Raw genomic sequence first — 16,454 nt, 5'->3', positions numbered from 1 at the left:
TTCCGCCTGTTGCCCGTACACCCTGACAGCATGAGGCTGTTAGGTTGCCATTGGGAGGGGAAGTTTTACGTGGATCGTTGCCTCCCAATGGGTTGCTCGTTGTCTTGCGCTTATTTTGAGGCGTTTGGTTCTTTCCTGGAATGAGCGGTGCGGGACCTGGCGGGCTTGAAGTCAGTCATTCACTACTTGGACGACTTTTTGTTCGTAGGGCCGCCCGACCCATTTGTGGAACTTTGTTGGGTACCATGGAATGGGTTGCGGGTCAGTTTGGGGTCCCCTTGGCCTCGGACAAAACAGAGGGTCCGGCGACGGCATTGAAATTCTTGGGGATCGTGATTGATTCCTGCCGAATGGAGTGCAGGTTGCCGGAGGATAAACTTGTGGCCCTGAAGGCAGAGGTGCGGCGGGCGCAAGGGTTACGCAAAATCACTCTGAAAGAGTTGCAATCCTTGCTGGGCAAATTGAATTTTGCCTGCAGGATTATGCCAATGGGGCGGGTTTTTTGTAGGCGGCTGGCGGGGGCGACTGCGGGGGTGCGGGCGCCTCATCATTTTGTTAGGTTGACAAGTGAGCATCGGGACGATTTGGCTGTGTGGGCGGGGTTTTTGGATAGCTATAATGGTAGGTCCTTGATGTTGGCCCCGGTGGTGGATTCTGTTGATTGGGAGTTGTTCACGGATGCGGCTGGGAGTGTGGGTTTCGGGGCCTACTGCCAAGGGCAGTGGTGCGCGGGGTCCTGGCCTGGATCGTGGGGGCAGTCGGGTCTCGTGCGAAATTTGGCTTTTCTGGAGTTGTTCCCAATAGTGGTGGCGGTGTGTGTATGGGGCGACAGGTTCAGGGACAAGAAAGTCAGGTTTCACTGTGATAATGAGGCTGCGGTGTCTGCGGTTAATACTGGTTCTGCATCTTCGCCTCCAGTAGTGCGCCTGTTGCGACACCTGGTTCTTAGTTGCTTGTCTTTAAATGCTTGGGTGGTGGCGGTGCACGTGCCAGGAGTGAGGAATGACATTGCCGACTCTCTTTCTCGCCAGCAGTGGGAGCGTTTTCGAGCCCTGGCTCCGGAGGCCGACGAGGAGGGGATCCCGTGCCCGCCACACCTGTGGACTCTGGTCTGTTGATGGTTGGTGGACTGATTCGGTCGTCTTTGGCGTCTGCTACATGGAGGTCGAATTCGGCGGATTGGGTGGTTTGGGAGGAGTGGTTGTACGGTTGGGGAGGGGCGTGCTCTGATGGTGACAGGACTTTGGCCGTGTTGGGCTGGTTGGGTAGCGTGGCGGGGGGCGGTTGGTCGGTGGCCAGGGTCAATCGTTTTATGTCAGCTCTGGTTTTCTGGCTTAAAATGCGAGGGTTGTGGGACATCACAAAGGAGTTTTTGGTAGTGCAGGCATTGAAGGGGTTTCGTAGGGGCAAGGCGCGCCCGGACTTGCGAAGGCCGGTTTCTTTCGCGCTGTTGGAAAGGATTGTGGGTTGCTTGGGGGGGATTTGTCGGTCTCAGGGAGAGGTCCTTTTGTTTCGTTTGGCTTTTTCGTGGGCCTTTTTCAGGGCGTTGAGAGTCGGAGAGTTGGTGTCTCCGTCGGGTAGTCGGGCGGGAGGCTTGTTGCGGGAGGACGTGGTGCTCGAAGATTGTCGGGTGTTTTTCTGGATTCGTCGCTCCAAGACGGATCAGGACGGACGGGGGCGCCGGGTTGCGCTAGGGGCAGTGGATGGTTCGGCGGTTTGTCCGGTGCGGTGCTTGCGCGAATTTTTGGAGGTTAGAGGTTTGGATGGTGGCCCGTTGTTGCGCCACGCGGGGGGTGCATACCTGTCGAGGTTTCAGTTTTCTGCCATTTTCCGTAAGTGTTTGGTGTCTTTGGGTTTAGACGGGTCAGCGTTTGCACCTCATTCCTTCAGGATCGGGGCGGCGACCGAGGCAGCGAGCTGGGGCCTCAGTGCTGAGGTGGTTAGGCGTATTGGGCGATGGGAGTCCGGGCGTTTTGGCCCGGAATGGCGGTGTGGTGGTGCGGCATCTGGATTTGGAGGCCGGGCAGGGCAACTACTGGCTGGGGGATGGTGTTCACCTCAACGCGGTGGGAACCGATTTGTGGGCGTTGAGGGTTCAGGAAGGGATTGAGCGGGCCCTGGTCTTGGTGGGGGGCTCACATACTTGAGGTCTCAAGGTATGTTCATGGTGGCGGGTGTGGAGGGTCCTTGGGGTTGGTCTCATATACTGACTTGGGGGTACATGGGTAGCAATCCTCTGATGTACTGGTATCATCAGGGGAAGTTCTGGGCTCCTGCCAGTGTGGTGTCACGGGGAGCGGAGTTATAGTTATGGTTAATTCAGCCATCTGCTGAACTTTATATAGATGGTGTGGGGCCTTTGAGCCGGTAGCGGGCGGCTGGAGGTTTTAAATTGATGGGGAGCAGATTGGTTGGGAAATTGGAGCCCCAAGGACCCCTGCACATTAAAAAGGTTCGATATGTATATATGTATCTAACATTACTTGTTTTGTGGTTGGATATGTATATATGTATATTTATTTCTATATTTAGTTTTAATATTTGGGATTTAATATTTGGTGCAATATTTTGTATGTTGATTTTTGTTAATAAAATGGCTGCTGTGGCCAATTTTTCCAAGCAGGTTTCCGTGTCTTATTCGGGGATGTGAGGGTTGGTCCAGCGGAAGGGGGAGGGGAGGTTTTACGGTAAGGTAAGAAATGGTCTGGGCTACCCCCTGTCATGTAGCACCAATAATTGTTCCCCCACACAGTAATTAACTTCATTTAGACCACCACACAGCAGTATCTCCATCAGCCACCGCTAGTGCCCTACACAATAGACAACCCACAAGTAGATAACCCACAAGTTTCTATCTATCTATCCATCCATCCATCCATCCTTTCCACTCTAATTAATGAACTGTTTTATGCCAACAATGTTTCTTAACAGAACAGAACATGTAATGGTTATGACGCGTTGCGTTCAGCAGAGTTTCAGTCGGTATTTAGGGCGTATATCGTGCTGTTTTCTGTTGATCTTACTAGAAGTCCATTTTAAAAGATATTAGTTTGCTGTAAATGGCCATTTAAAGGTATAATTTTGTCCTTTTATGTAGGAAATTAAGTGGGAGTAGGTAAGAAGTATTATTTTGGCTTCTCCATTATTATGTTAATCAGCTTGGAGGGAAATGTCAGTCTGTAAAGGTGAGGTTCACTATCCTGAACATTTTCACTTCCAGCCCTGAATGCTGCGGCTGATGATTGCAGGGACATGTAAAGTGCTTTTCCTCCATCCCCTCTGCTCCTGCTGTGCAATTAAATTGGTCTGGGGGACTGAGAGTGCACCGCCGCCACCATCACCGCCACCACCATCACCGCCACCACCATCACCGCCGCCCGGCCGCAGCACACAGCACAACGCTGTAATGAATGGAACATTTGCATCTCTCCTGCATTTTACTTTGACGTCTATTGGGTCTGAGACAAAAAGAATTTTTTTAGTATTGTTTACTCTAAAAGTGATATGTGTCTGTGTTATATTGTCCCTTAGGATAATAGTATATCACATGGACAAACATATCTATCTATCTATCTATCTATCTATCTATCTATCTATCTATCTATCTATCTATCTAATAATAATAATAATTTGTATAGCGCCAACAGATTCCGCATATCGATCTATCTATCTATCTATCTATCTATCTATCTATCTATCTATCTATCTATCTATCTCCTATCTATCTATCTATCTATCTCCTATCTATCTATCTATCTATCTATCTATCTATCTCCTATCTATCTATCTATCTATCTATCTATCTATCTATCTATCTATCTATCTCCTATCTATCTATCTATCTATCTATCTATCTCCTATCTATCTATCTATCTATCTATCTCCTATCTATCTATCCATCTATCTAATATCTATCTATCTATCTATATATCTATATATCCATCTATCTTATATCTATCTATCTATCTATTATCTATCTCCTATCTATCTATATATCCATCTATCTATTATCTATCTATCTATCTATCTATCTATCTATCTCCTATCTATCTATCTATCTATCTATCTATCTATCTATCTATCTATCTCCTATCTATCTATCTCCTATCTATCTATCCATCTATCTAATATCTATCTATCTATCTATCTATCTATCTATTATCTATCTCCTATCTATCTATATATCCATCTATCTAATATCTATCTATCTATCTATCTATCTCCTATCTATCTATCTATCTATCTATCTATCTATCTATCTACTATCTATCTATATATCCATCTATCTATCTATCTATCTATCTATCTATCTATCTATCTCCTATCTATCTATCTCCTATCTATCTATCTATCTATCTATCTATCTATCTATCTATCTATTATCTATCTCCTATCTATCTATATATCCATCTATCTATTATCTATCTATCTATCTATCTATCTATCTCCTATCTATCTATCTATCTATCTATCTATCTATCTATCTCCTATCTATCTATCCATCTATCTAATATCTATCTATCTATCTATCTATCTATCTATCTATCTATCTATCTATCTATTATCTATCTCCTATCTATCTATATATCCATCTATCTAATATCTATCTATCTATCTATCTATCTATCTATCTCCTATCTATCTATCTATCTATCTATCTCCTATCTATCTATATATCCATCTATCTATCTATCTATCTATCTATCTATCTATCTATCTCCTATCTATCTCCTATCTATCTATCTATCTATCTATCTATCTATCTATCTATCTATCTATCTAGAGCAAGGTAGCAACCGCACATCCAAATTCAAAGTGATGGGTGCTATGCAGTGAAAGTCCTTTGGCAAAGGATCCCCAATGTAGAAAATGGCAAGAGTCTGCAGCACACCGGAGTAAAGGTGAATAGTGTTTATTCCATCAACAAGGTACAAGATACGGTATCTTGTACCTTGTTGATGGAATAAACACTATTCACCTTTACTCCGTTGTGCTGCAGACTCTTGCCGTTTTCTATCTATCTATCTATCTATCTATCTCATATCTATCTTTAGTATCTGTCTACTCTCTATCTAAAGAGAAAAATAGAGGGGCACCTCCAGGTGTAATACTAATTAAAAAATGAACCCCAGATAAGGTGCAATTGGAATGCACTCACCTAGGCACAACTCTATTGCAGGGGAGGCGATCCATACAGGATCGATGGACCAGAGAAATCCCACTCAATGGATCAGTGCAGGTGTACAGGTAGGTTTGTCAGGTTAAGGATCATAAGTATGACATATGGCATCCAGAATATCACAGAGCGATGAGATTCCAACTTTTGTATTTTATTTGCAAATAAAATCTAGCTACCTTATATCTATGTAAAATAAAAAAAATACAGAGGCACAGTAATACGAAAGCAAAAAAAAAAAAAAAAAGTACAACATACTGCAAATGCTAAAATATTTGCATATTATAGATATTTTTTAATTGCAATACTGCTATAGAAAAATACGTTAAGGGCATAACATTTGATAAAACTATTACGATCACGATAAGGTGACCTCAAGGTGATGGACTACTCTATAGAACTGCCTCTCCTGGGATAACATTAAGCTCAGGGCTGGACTGACCATCTGGCATTTCCTGCAAATCCCATATGGGCTGGACCCCTCCATGCACTGGTCTTGTCTGCTTCCTGGAGATGCATTTGACCATTGCACCCCCCAGCTCTCCATAGTCCGGTAACTTACCATTTGGTATTCTATAATGCGACGGTGCTCTTCGAAATTATAAAAATCATAACCACGTATGTAAAGATGACACGGTTGCGAGTGTCTTCCATGACGGCCAATGCCGCCTACGCTCCTTCCACTGATTTTCGTAGTTTTATTCTACCTTTAGGCTACATTTCATCATTTGATGGGTCCCATCAGTCACTGTCAGTCAAACGACATTAGATTATATGAGACATGTAATACAAGTAACCACAACAGTTCTATACAATGTTATGCATGAAATTCTACTGCACCGGGGATTCATAAAAGTCTTTATTAAAAAAAAAGCACATTTAAAATTTAAAACCTGGAATGAATATATTATATATATACAGTATATATATCCTCCCCAGAGGAAGCTGTCAGTGATTTAATACAGACTTTTCATCATTTCTATTGTCTTGAATATAAAGTCACTACTTAGAGAGTGAAGTGTGCAATATGCATAAATATTCTGAGCACTGAAGTATTTGTCCCCCTCCCCCAGGTGTCCTCTATCATGTATCATACTGTATACCACTGTCTACCAGTATGACAGGGGAGCAACACTTTTTTTACACAGGGCCTGGAGCAATACTTTACTATGTACTGTAACTCCCCCTATTAACTCCATTAGTTGCATCACTAACTCCTACAGAAGTTCCCAGTTAATGTCCCAGTCAGTCTACTTCTCCCTCTGCTAGCTGTAAATATAATCCCTACTAAAGTTCGTAGGGGGAGATTTATCAAACATGGTGTAAAGTGAAACTGGCCCAGTTGCCCCTAGCAACCAATCAGATTCCAGCTTTCATTTTCCAAAGAGTCTGTGAGGAATGAAAGGTGGACTCTGATTGGTTGCTAGGGGCAACTGAGCCAGTTTCACTTTACACCATGTTTGATAAATCTCCCCCATAGTCGGTAGCTGTACGTATAGTCATCAGATTGTTTCCTAGTTAGTCACTAACCACCTCCGGTAAGGTAAAGGTATAGTCCAAAGTAAGTTCCCAGTCAGTCTCCTTTCCCATGTGGCATCTGTAAAGAAGAATGGTATAAGTATCCTCTCTCATCTGATTGTTTAAAGTCAGTCCTTAACCCCTTCAGGACCGGACTATTTTTTTTTTTTTTTTTGTGCTTTTTTTTCCCCTCCTCGTGTTTAAAAGGCCATAGCATTCGCATTTTTTCACCTACGGACCCACATGAGCCCTTATTTGTTGTGCCACTAATTGTACTTTGCAAAGTCAGGCTTAACTTTTGCATAAAGTACACTGCGAAACCAGAAAAAATTAAATGTGTGATGAAATTGAAAAAAAAAAACAACACATTTTTTTAAATTTGGGGAGTATTTGTATTTACACCGTTTGCCCTAAAACCTTTTTAATAAATTAATGTTCCTTTAAAATCGCTCCATTCCCAGGCTTATAGCGCTTTTATCCTTTGGTCTATGGGGCGTCATTATTTGCGCCATGATCTGTAATTTCTATCGGTACCTTGATGGCGCATATACGACTTTTTGATCGCTTTTTATTACAATTTTTCTGGATTTGATACGAGCAAAAATGTGCAATCTTGCACTTTGGGATTTTTTTGCGCTTACACCGTTTACCGTGAGAGATCGGGAATGTGATGATTTAATAGTTCCAACGATTACTCACACAGAGAAAAGTGGAAATGCCTATATTAACCTTGGGGGTTTTAAAACTTAACTTTTATTGATTTTACTATGTACAAAAATAGTGCTTAATTATACAATACACCAGTGAAAAAGTGTTTTAAAATATGTGTGAGTCGACTCATATAATTTTCCAGATATTGGGCTATATTGGGATTCACAATTGTGCAATCCCTGGGGTTATGCTGCAGGGGCCGGTAGTCAGGTCTGGTTTTACCATAGAAGTACTCTGGCCACAAGTACTAGACAGGTATTGTCAAATTTTCAGAACACACTAGATCAGTGATAAAGCTCAAGACACACTGTCCAGAAAGGTAACAGACGCTGCTCGCTAGCTAGCGATCTACGGCTAACAGCTACAAAGTCTCTGTCTAGATGCGATTTGGTATACGCATCATGACCCCCCCATACTAGCTAGAGTCGCTCTACACATAACTAAAATACTTTCTTTCTGCCATTAGATAAGGTCTAACATGTTTCGCTGACACCTCGTCAGCTTTTTCAAAGAGAATGGCGCAAGCGCTCAAGGAAGAGACTTCTTACCCTTTTAAAGGGAGCCGAATTCCAGAGCGAGGGTGAGGGCGGGACAGCGATTTGTGTATCCGCCAATAGGCTAGCACTGTAAACAGAACCACATGTTGTATCTCCCAATCAGATTTCGACATATGGGAGGATTCGAGAAAACGTCATAGCTGTCAAATCTGCTGGCGGGAAATGTCTCTATCTCATTAGCGTTACCCATTTTGTACTGCGCACGTCAAGATAGTTCAGGACATCACAAGCTCTAAGCATCTACTGCGCATGCGTTCAGATTCAGAGAGGAGATAGTAAACAAAAGACATCATCGCCACGTGTGTAGTGTTGATGTTCTGGTGCGCATGAGCTGACACTTAGTTAGTTTCAACATTCAGCGTATGACGGGACTTGGGATGTTTTCTCTTTGTGGACCATTAGCACAGTTGCCTGATAGAGGATGAATTTCTAAGTAGATCAAAGGCCACAGTAAGGTACTAGACCTTGGATGTTTACATTCAGTGGAGGATCATTTCATCAGGTATTTATACGGGAGAATGTAGACGGGAGATCATTGATGGGCCACCCTGGGTCCCGCAGTTGAAAAAGCTTCGCCCTACATATTCTACCCGGTAAGTACCTATGAATTCGCTGTCCCAAGAAACAGGAGCTACTCTTCTTCATATAAAGTATATATAGATTAATCACCTCATTACACAAAGGGAGCAAAGGCAAACCCCTCATTAAGACCATGGGGGGCCACGGTGCAGAGTTTGTGGATCCATCGGGCTTCAGTCTGCAAAAGTTTTAGGTCTAGGTTTCCCTTTCTAGGACCGTTCCTTACAGTCTGAATGCCCCAAACTTTTAAGCATTTAGGGTCACCATGGTGACGATTACTCACACGGCGATAGCAAACATGTTTATTTATTTATTTATTTTTATTTATAAAATGGGTAAAGGGAGTGATTTAAACTTTTATTAGGGGAGGGGATTTTTTATTAATTATAAAACATTTTTATTTTTTTTTACACTTATACTAGAATCCCCCCTGGAGTTAGGTTTATTCCCCCCTGGGGTTAGGGTTATTCCCCCTGGGGTTAGGGTTATTTCCCCTTGGGGACTTCTAGTATTACTACACTGATCTCTCATAAAGATCTATGCAGTATAGTTATACTGCATAGATCGATGAGATAGGCATTCTATTGCTTTCAGCTGCTGCAGACGAAAACAACAGAATGCCGAGCCGGGATCAGCGTCATTACGGCGCAGACCCCGACCCAGGTCAAATGCGGGGATTGCTCCTCCATGACCACGTCGCGGGGGGGAGATCCCTACCACTAGACACCAGGGAAGTGCCAAAGTAGCATTTTAAATGCAGCTGTCAGCTTCAACAGGTGCATTTAAAAGGCTAATTAGCGTGCACGGCAATCGTACCGTGCCCGCTTATTGTCGCGGTCCCGGGCTGCAGATAGCACCTGGGACCACGGCGGTTCAGAGCGGTGTCGCTTACTAGGTGGATGGGGAGAGTGACTAAGCATGTGTGTCCTCCAGCACTCAGCCTACTAGGTGGATGGGGAGAGTGACTGAGCATGTGTGTCCTCCAGCACTCAGCTCATTAGGTGGATGAGAAGAGTAACTGAGCATGTGTGTCCTCCAGCACTCAGCTCATTGGGTATATGGGAGAGTGACTAAACATGTGTGTCCTCCAGCGCTCATCTAATTAAGTAGATGGGGAGAGTGACTTAGCATGTGTGTCCTCCAGCGCTCCGTTCATTGGGTAGATGGGGAGAGTGACTGAGCATGTGTGTCCTCCAGCACTCTTCCTATTTGGTGGATGGGGAGAGTGACTAAGCATGTGTGTCCTCCAGCACTCCTCTCATTGGGTAGATGGGGAGAGTGACTGAGCATGTGTGTCCTCCAGCGCTCAGCTCATTGGGTAGATGGGGAGAGTGACTGAGCATGTGGGTCCTCCAGCACTCAGCTCTTTGGGAAGATGGGGAGAGTGAGTGAGCATGTGGGTCCTCCAGCACTCAGCTCTTTGGGAAGATGGGGAGAGTGATTGCCACCTATTTTGCCTTATTGACCAGGCAACTTAATTTCTGTGTTTTCGTTTTTTCCTTCTCGCCTTCTAAGACCCATGCCGTTTTTATCTTTTAACACAAAAGCCTGGGTGGGGCATAAATTTTCTAGTTTTTATTTGTATTATAATTGTAGGAGACTATTACAAGCAATCATTAGATTGCATATACTGGTCAATGCTATGCCATTGCACAGCATAGATCAGTGTTATCTGTGATCTTCTCATTATGGGATCCCCTCAGGACAAAAAGCAGCTGATAAGAATGTGAAGACTTCAGATTTTTAAATAGAAGTAAATTACAAATCTATATAACTTTCTGAAACCAGTTGATTTGAAAGAAAAAGATTTTCGCCCATACATTGACCACATATTGGTAGATACCAGTAGCTACACATTCTCTGCAGATAGATAGATGATAGGAGATAGATAGATAGATAGATAGATAGATAGATAGATAGATAGATAGATAGATAGATAGATAGGAAATAGATGGATAGCATACAGTAGTTACTGGGGAGGGACAAGGAGACCCATTACCACTGCTGGATACAACTGGTTGCTAGTGTCGGACTGGCAGGCTGTAGGATAAATGCTGTAGATGTGTTCGGCCACAGATTCTGGTTATTTTATGCATGTTCCAATATCACAGCCATTGACTTATGTGGATTTAAAAGGGTAGTGCGGCGGTAAACAATTATTTACAGAATAACACACATTACAAAGTTATACAACTTTGTAATGTATGTTATGTCTGTGAATGGCCCCCTTCCCCATGTCCCACCACCCCCACCCGTGTACCCGGAAGTGTGGTGCGCTATACATACCTGTCACGTGCCGACTCGTCTCCGATCTTCAGTCTGCGATGTCGTCTTCGGACGGCCCGGCCAAATCCCTCCGAGCGTTGCTAGTGCTGGCCGCCCTCTTCAGCGTCATCGGCATAACTGTGCTCAGCCAATCACGGCTGAGCATCTGATGACGCTGAAGAGGGCGGCCGGCACTCAGGATGCCCGGAGGGATTCGGCCGGGCCGTCCGAAGACGACATCGCTGACTGAAGATCGGAGACGTGGCACATGGCAGGAATGTATAGCGCACCACACTTCCGGGTACAAGGGTGGGGGTGGTGGGACACGGGGAAGGGGGCCATTCACAGTGTTTACCGCACTACCCCTTTAAAGGCAACAGAATCAGTTCCTGACATAAGACATAAGGGACACAAAGTAACATAGAAAGCATGTGACAGCTGAGAGGTGACACAATCGGGAGACGTTCATGTGACATCCAGCATGTGTTCAGCAGGGACGTTCTGACATTAGCATCGACCATCGTGTCCGTTGCTTTTGACAGCTCATATTCCTTCATTGTAGAAGGATAGAAAATGTTAATGTCAAATGAATGTAATAACAACTAACATGGCTGCACATAGAGAGCGTCCAGAATCCTGAATACCTAATTGCCCTGGTTGTATAGCCAAACTATGGACAGTTCCCTGTGAGAGCTGACATGGTTATAACTAGACAGGACCAAACCAAACTTCACAAACTGGGATCTGTTAAAAACTTTGCAAAACTAAATTTCTGGCAAAGTTTGGCGCACTCTTGCATCTGCTTACAACTAGGATAGTTCAATCAGGATAAAATAATCTGGATATTGTCACCAGGATATCTTCATGTGGATACTGCCATCACGATAGGGCTACCTTCACAACAGCAACCAATAGAGACCTGCCAATGTGTTCAGTCAGAGGTCAGAGTGATAATGTTATACAGACTTGGATCCTGAGTGACATAGCACAGTCATGCTATTGTTTTACGCTGTTACTATCTTGTGACAGCGGCAGAGGAGAGAGGGGAGGGGGCTGAGCTCACGGGCACGCCCTGCTGGCCCAGCCTTCCCTCCCTACCCCCCGCCGGCTTCCGTAGCCAGGAAACTGTAAGCCTGAGGCTTCCGGTTTCCATGGCTACCATTGGGGCTCTACGATCACTTCGCAGAGCCCCGATGGACACAGAAGAGAGAATTCTCCCTCTGTAGAGGGAGAATTCTCTATCTGGAGCCCTTTAGATGCTGCGGTCGTGCTGACCGCAGTATCTATAGGGTTAACTCTCAGCATCGGAGGTGTGGCGGGTCCCCGGTTATCAGTGTCATCCTAGAGCGTCAATTAATGTTGCTGTAGCATCGGGCAAAGGTTGCAGCGACGTTAATTAATAGTGCTGCGGCGGGGGCCTGGGGCCCCGCAGAGGAAATTATCCTGGGGCCCACCAATGAAGAAATACAGTAAACAAATAAAATATATATATATATATATATATATATATATATATATATATATATATATATATTATCAGCATTACACTGATTGCAAAAATAGCCGTGTAATTCTTAGTTTTTCCTCTGGGGGTGCTGCAGTTAAATTGAACACCTACTGTTATGTTCCCCTACAGATCTACCACTGATTTATGGGGGAGCAAGTTGCACTGTGATCAACTTATCTTTGAAGGACCCTAACAAGAAAGCATTATCCAAAGCAAAGACTCTCTTTAGCGTTTAGAGGGGCTTTCTTCCCACATTGACCTTTTGTATAAGGGGAATATTTATGATGAATATGAAGGGAAGACACAATCTGAATCCACCATAATCCGTGTCCTTACAATCATTCTATGTAGTACACAGTGGGGTGGTCATCTCCGAGGCCTCGAACTCATACGTTGTGTAGGATTCAGTTTCCTTATCGACAGCCGCATTACTGAGAAGCCATAGATTGTGAGCTCCTCTGGAATATCAATCAATACTCATATCATTTCTACATTTCCTGTAAGTCGTCCTGTGATCGATATCCTGACAATGGCAGCTAATCCTGCACATTTATCCATATTTTTTTTCTAACCCTTCGGTCGCACGTTCTAATTTTATGACCCATGTCAATAGGTCTCAAATTAGGAAAATCATCTAAAAATGTCAAAATGTATCAGCATACGCCCCGACGTAAAAAAAAAAAAAAAAAACTCCATTCCTCGTCTGTGAATTGAAATGTTCTAATCAGTCAAGAAAAAACAATATGGCCACTATTATAGGTTATGGAACATTGCTCCTGTAATTGGCAGATGAGGGGAAGGCACACTTGGTGATAATGTATTGGTAACCATATTGGCATCTGAAACCAATAGAGTTGTATTAGATCTTTAAAGGGCATTTCTGAGACTCAGGATAAGCCATTTATATCTGAGCCGACAACTTATCAGACCCAATACTGGAGCCGACAACTTATCAGACCCAGCATCTGGAATCTGACAGCGCGATACATTGTGTAGTGGCCATGATGGGTTACTGCATCTCTCACTCAGTGTGTATGTCAGTGTTGCAGTTATATCAAACAGCTTGGGTGATGGGTGCTGGCATTCCACAAATCACACATGTTTCCTAGTATATCTTGACTTTTCCAGAGTGTACTAGGAGAACCAAGCTATGTATGGAGCTCCCAAATCTCAACCTAGTCCATATCTCTACCTAGTCCAGAACATATAGTAAGTAGGTCCCCCCTGTGCCCCCATATAGGTTTTAGGCCCCTATGGGCCACCAAATAGTAGAGACTCGCTGTGCTCTCATATAGTAGTTAGGCCCCCTCTGTGCCTCCAACAGTAGTTAGGCACCTCTGTTAGCCTCATAGAATAGCAGATAGGTGTATGTGTGTTCTGTGAAGGTAGTCATGGGTTAATGTTTTATATGTGCCATGTGTTCCATGCTGACCAATAGGAGGCGCCCTTTTCTTTCTACCTATTATCTTTCTTCTTGCTCCTGCATACACTCAGCCCCACCACTCACAGGCAGGCATACAGAAGGCCCTGGTAGGAGGAGTTTCAGTGGTGGAGGAAGTACAGTCAGTATTAGTCAGATTCTCAGTGAGAAAATAACACAAACAAGACAGTCCCTGCTGAAGTTAAGTCAGGGCCTGGCTTATGCTAGGATCCCTGTCAGTCTAGTCACCAACGTGTACAACAGTTCTTATACTACAACTACTATATATACTATGCAGTGCTAAGCACACCCAAGGGAGAGTAGTAGCAAAGGAACATCCTTAGCCACACCAGGAGCACATCTAAAAGGAGCATGGCAGTATCCTGACAAGAGAGTAGCTAGCCTTGAAAGGACAAATAAGCCGATACATAAGGCCTACGTATCCTATTGCGCAGTGCAGGTAACTGGGAAACCTCTGACATCTAGCTACACCCAGATAACTACGGCTGGGGCTTGTATTACTCTACTGGGATGGTTTCTACAATACCGGGGGGGGGGGGGGGGGGGGGGGGGGCAGTGGTCAGACAGAGTCTAAAGTAAAAGTACATGAATCACTCCACTCAAGATATCTACTAAAAGTTCTGACAGATTACAAGGCTACACTGGTAAACGCCTCTCCTCTGCTTTACTTTCTACTCTACAAACACTGCTACAACTACCTCTCTTGTTTCTCTCAAGCACTTTCTCCAAACACAAAGGTCAAGTACTCAAGTGTAGCAAGATTACTGTTTGTAAACTGTGTGCTGTTATAATGAAAAGCCTTACGTTAAAGCTGTTATATATTTATACTAAAGCACAGGAATCATCTTCTTTCCGCAGGTTACTGACCATTTGGGGAACACAGAAAACAAACAGGTATCAAAATCATACCTGTGTGCTGGACTAGCACTGGTGTCACAACATGTAACATCCCCGGCAGAGAAGTAGACTGACCACCACATATTGAATTTCTGAACCCACCTGTATTCCTTCACTGGACATACTTCTACCTTGTCCAGCACATATAGTAAGTAGGTCCCCCCATACAGTATTAAGGCCCCTGTGGGCCACCAAATAGTAAAGACTCTCTGTGCTCCCATATAGTATTTAGGCTCCCTGTGCCCCTAATAGTAGTTAGGCACCTCTACTTGACCTGTACCTTGTCTACCTCTGGTAGAATCACACCTGTTTAAAAAGGATGAAATAATTCCTGGTAGGTGAGAGGGCATCTATTTCTTCTGTACTTCTCATAGACTTTAACTCTGCATGTAGTGATTAACACTTAAGGAGAAGGATGCTACCTGTGTAGCCTCTAATATTCTGTTCATTTGGCAATGGGTGGGAATGGGGTGGCAAATGAAAGAGGGGTCCCTCAAAATGGGTTCTGTCTTATCGTGTTGGTAGTTTTCTTCTAGAAGAGCCTGATTATTGTTTATCCATCTAAGCCAATGATTGCAGTGCAAACCCTATTACAAGCCAAACACAAGTCATATACAATTTATATTACTAGTGTGTTGTTTTGTTTGTGTGTGTTTGTGTGTGAGGGTCCTTTGGGACCCTTTTAGTCATCAGAGCCTAGGGGTTACTGCAACCTGCCCTCTCTATAGCTACACCCTTAATTCCCGCCATTCTTACAACTGTTCAGTCAGCTTAAAATAAAATGCAGCTCCTCGGGGGCGGGGACTCCTGAGGAACAAATAAGCTTAACCAGTAAGAAGCATTCCATAGCTTGAGGACCTTTGATGGATTTGTCTTCTAAACTTACCAGTTTGTTTGCCTATTTATTTAGTTATTTTTATTATTATTTTTTTTTTTTTTTCATTCCCAGAATCAGCAAAGAAGCCGAACATACCTGGGAACGCTAACCAGATGATAACATGAAACTGAACAGATAAAACCAAGTGCACAATTAATCATTGTTCCTGATAATTGTAGAAAAATGGAATTTGCCTCTGTGCGCGCCGGGCAATCAATCACGCCGCGATAGACGAAACGTTACAAAAAATGCCACCGACATTAAGCTTACTGATAAGATCCGCATGGAGGCTCAAGTGAAGATGCATTACAAGTGGAATCTAATAGTTTTGTAATTGTAGGAGATTGTAACCCAGCGTGTGTCCGCCAACGAGAGAAACATCTCATTCTCAGCATTAATAAAGTAAGCTTGGAAAGCAGAAAAAGTTTCAAGTATACTTCAAAAGTTACTGATGTACAGCTGGGGGTTGTTAGAGGCGCCGTATGAGACTGGAAAGGGGTCTGCATTTTATTTTATTTATTTTTCTCAATATTATTATTATTATGTATATATATCTCCACCCTTGTGTACAGGCATTGCCTGGTACTGCAGCTTTAATTACTGTAATGGTGATAAGCAGCAATACCAGATACAACCTTTGGAGGTGCTGTTTAAAAAAAAGAAAAAAGTAGGACCCCTAGAAGACACCATATATCTAAGAAGACATGAATAATTTGGTGGATATAACTTATTTTGCTTTTTAGTATTCATTAGGGTCACAGGGATATTAGTTCTCCTAAGGAGAGTCTGCCATACAGATATGTGGAGATTTAAAGGGGTATTCCACTCAAACATAACATTTCATAGGCTACTTCCCATACTTAGACCAACAATTCATTCCATACTTGTTATTATCTATTCATTCTCCTTCCCCCAGTCCTGAGCTG

The 16,454-nt window shown here is 43.6% G+C and overlaps 1 long non-coding RNA gene across 1 annotated transcript; it reads left to right on the top strand.

Moving 5' to 3' along the window:
* The first annotated feature begins 6,644 nt into the window (after positions 1-6,644).
* Positions 6,645-15,901, top strand: LOC138771413 (uncharacterized). The gene is made up of 3 exons (XR_011359612.1): positions 6,645-6,737; positions 14,613-14,799; positions 15,601-15,901. It is a non-coding gene; the product is annotated as an uncharacterized lncRNA (long non-coding RNA).
* The last annotated feature ends 553 nt before the right edge of the window (positions 15,902-16,454 follow it).

The sequence above is a fragment of the Dendropsophus ebraccatus genome, chromosome 13 (assembly GCF_027789765.1).
Source record: "Dendropsophus ebraccatus isolate aDenEbr1 chromosome 13, aDenEbr1.pat, whole genome shotgun sequence".
Classification (NCBI taxonomy): Eukaryota; Metazoa; Chordata; class Amphibia; order Anura; family Hylidae; genus Dendropsophus; species Dendropsophus ebraccatus.
This window is presented reverse-complemented; position numbering and strand designations above follow the sequence as displayed.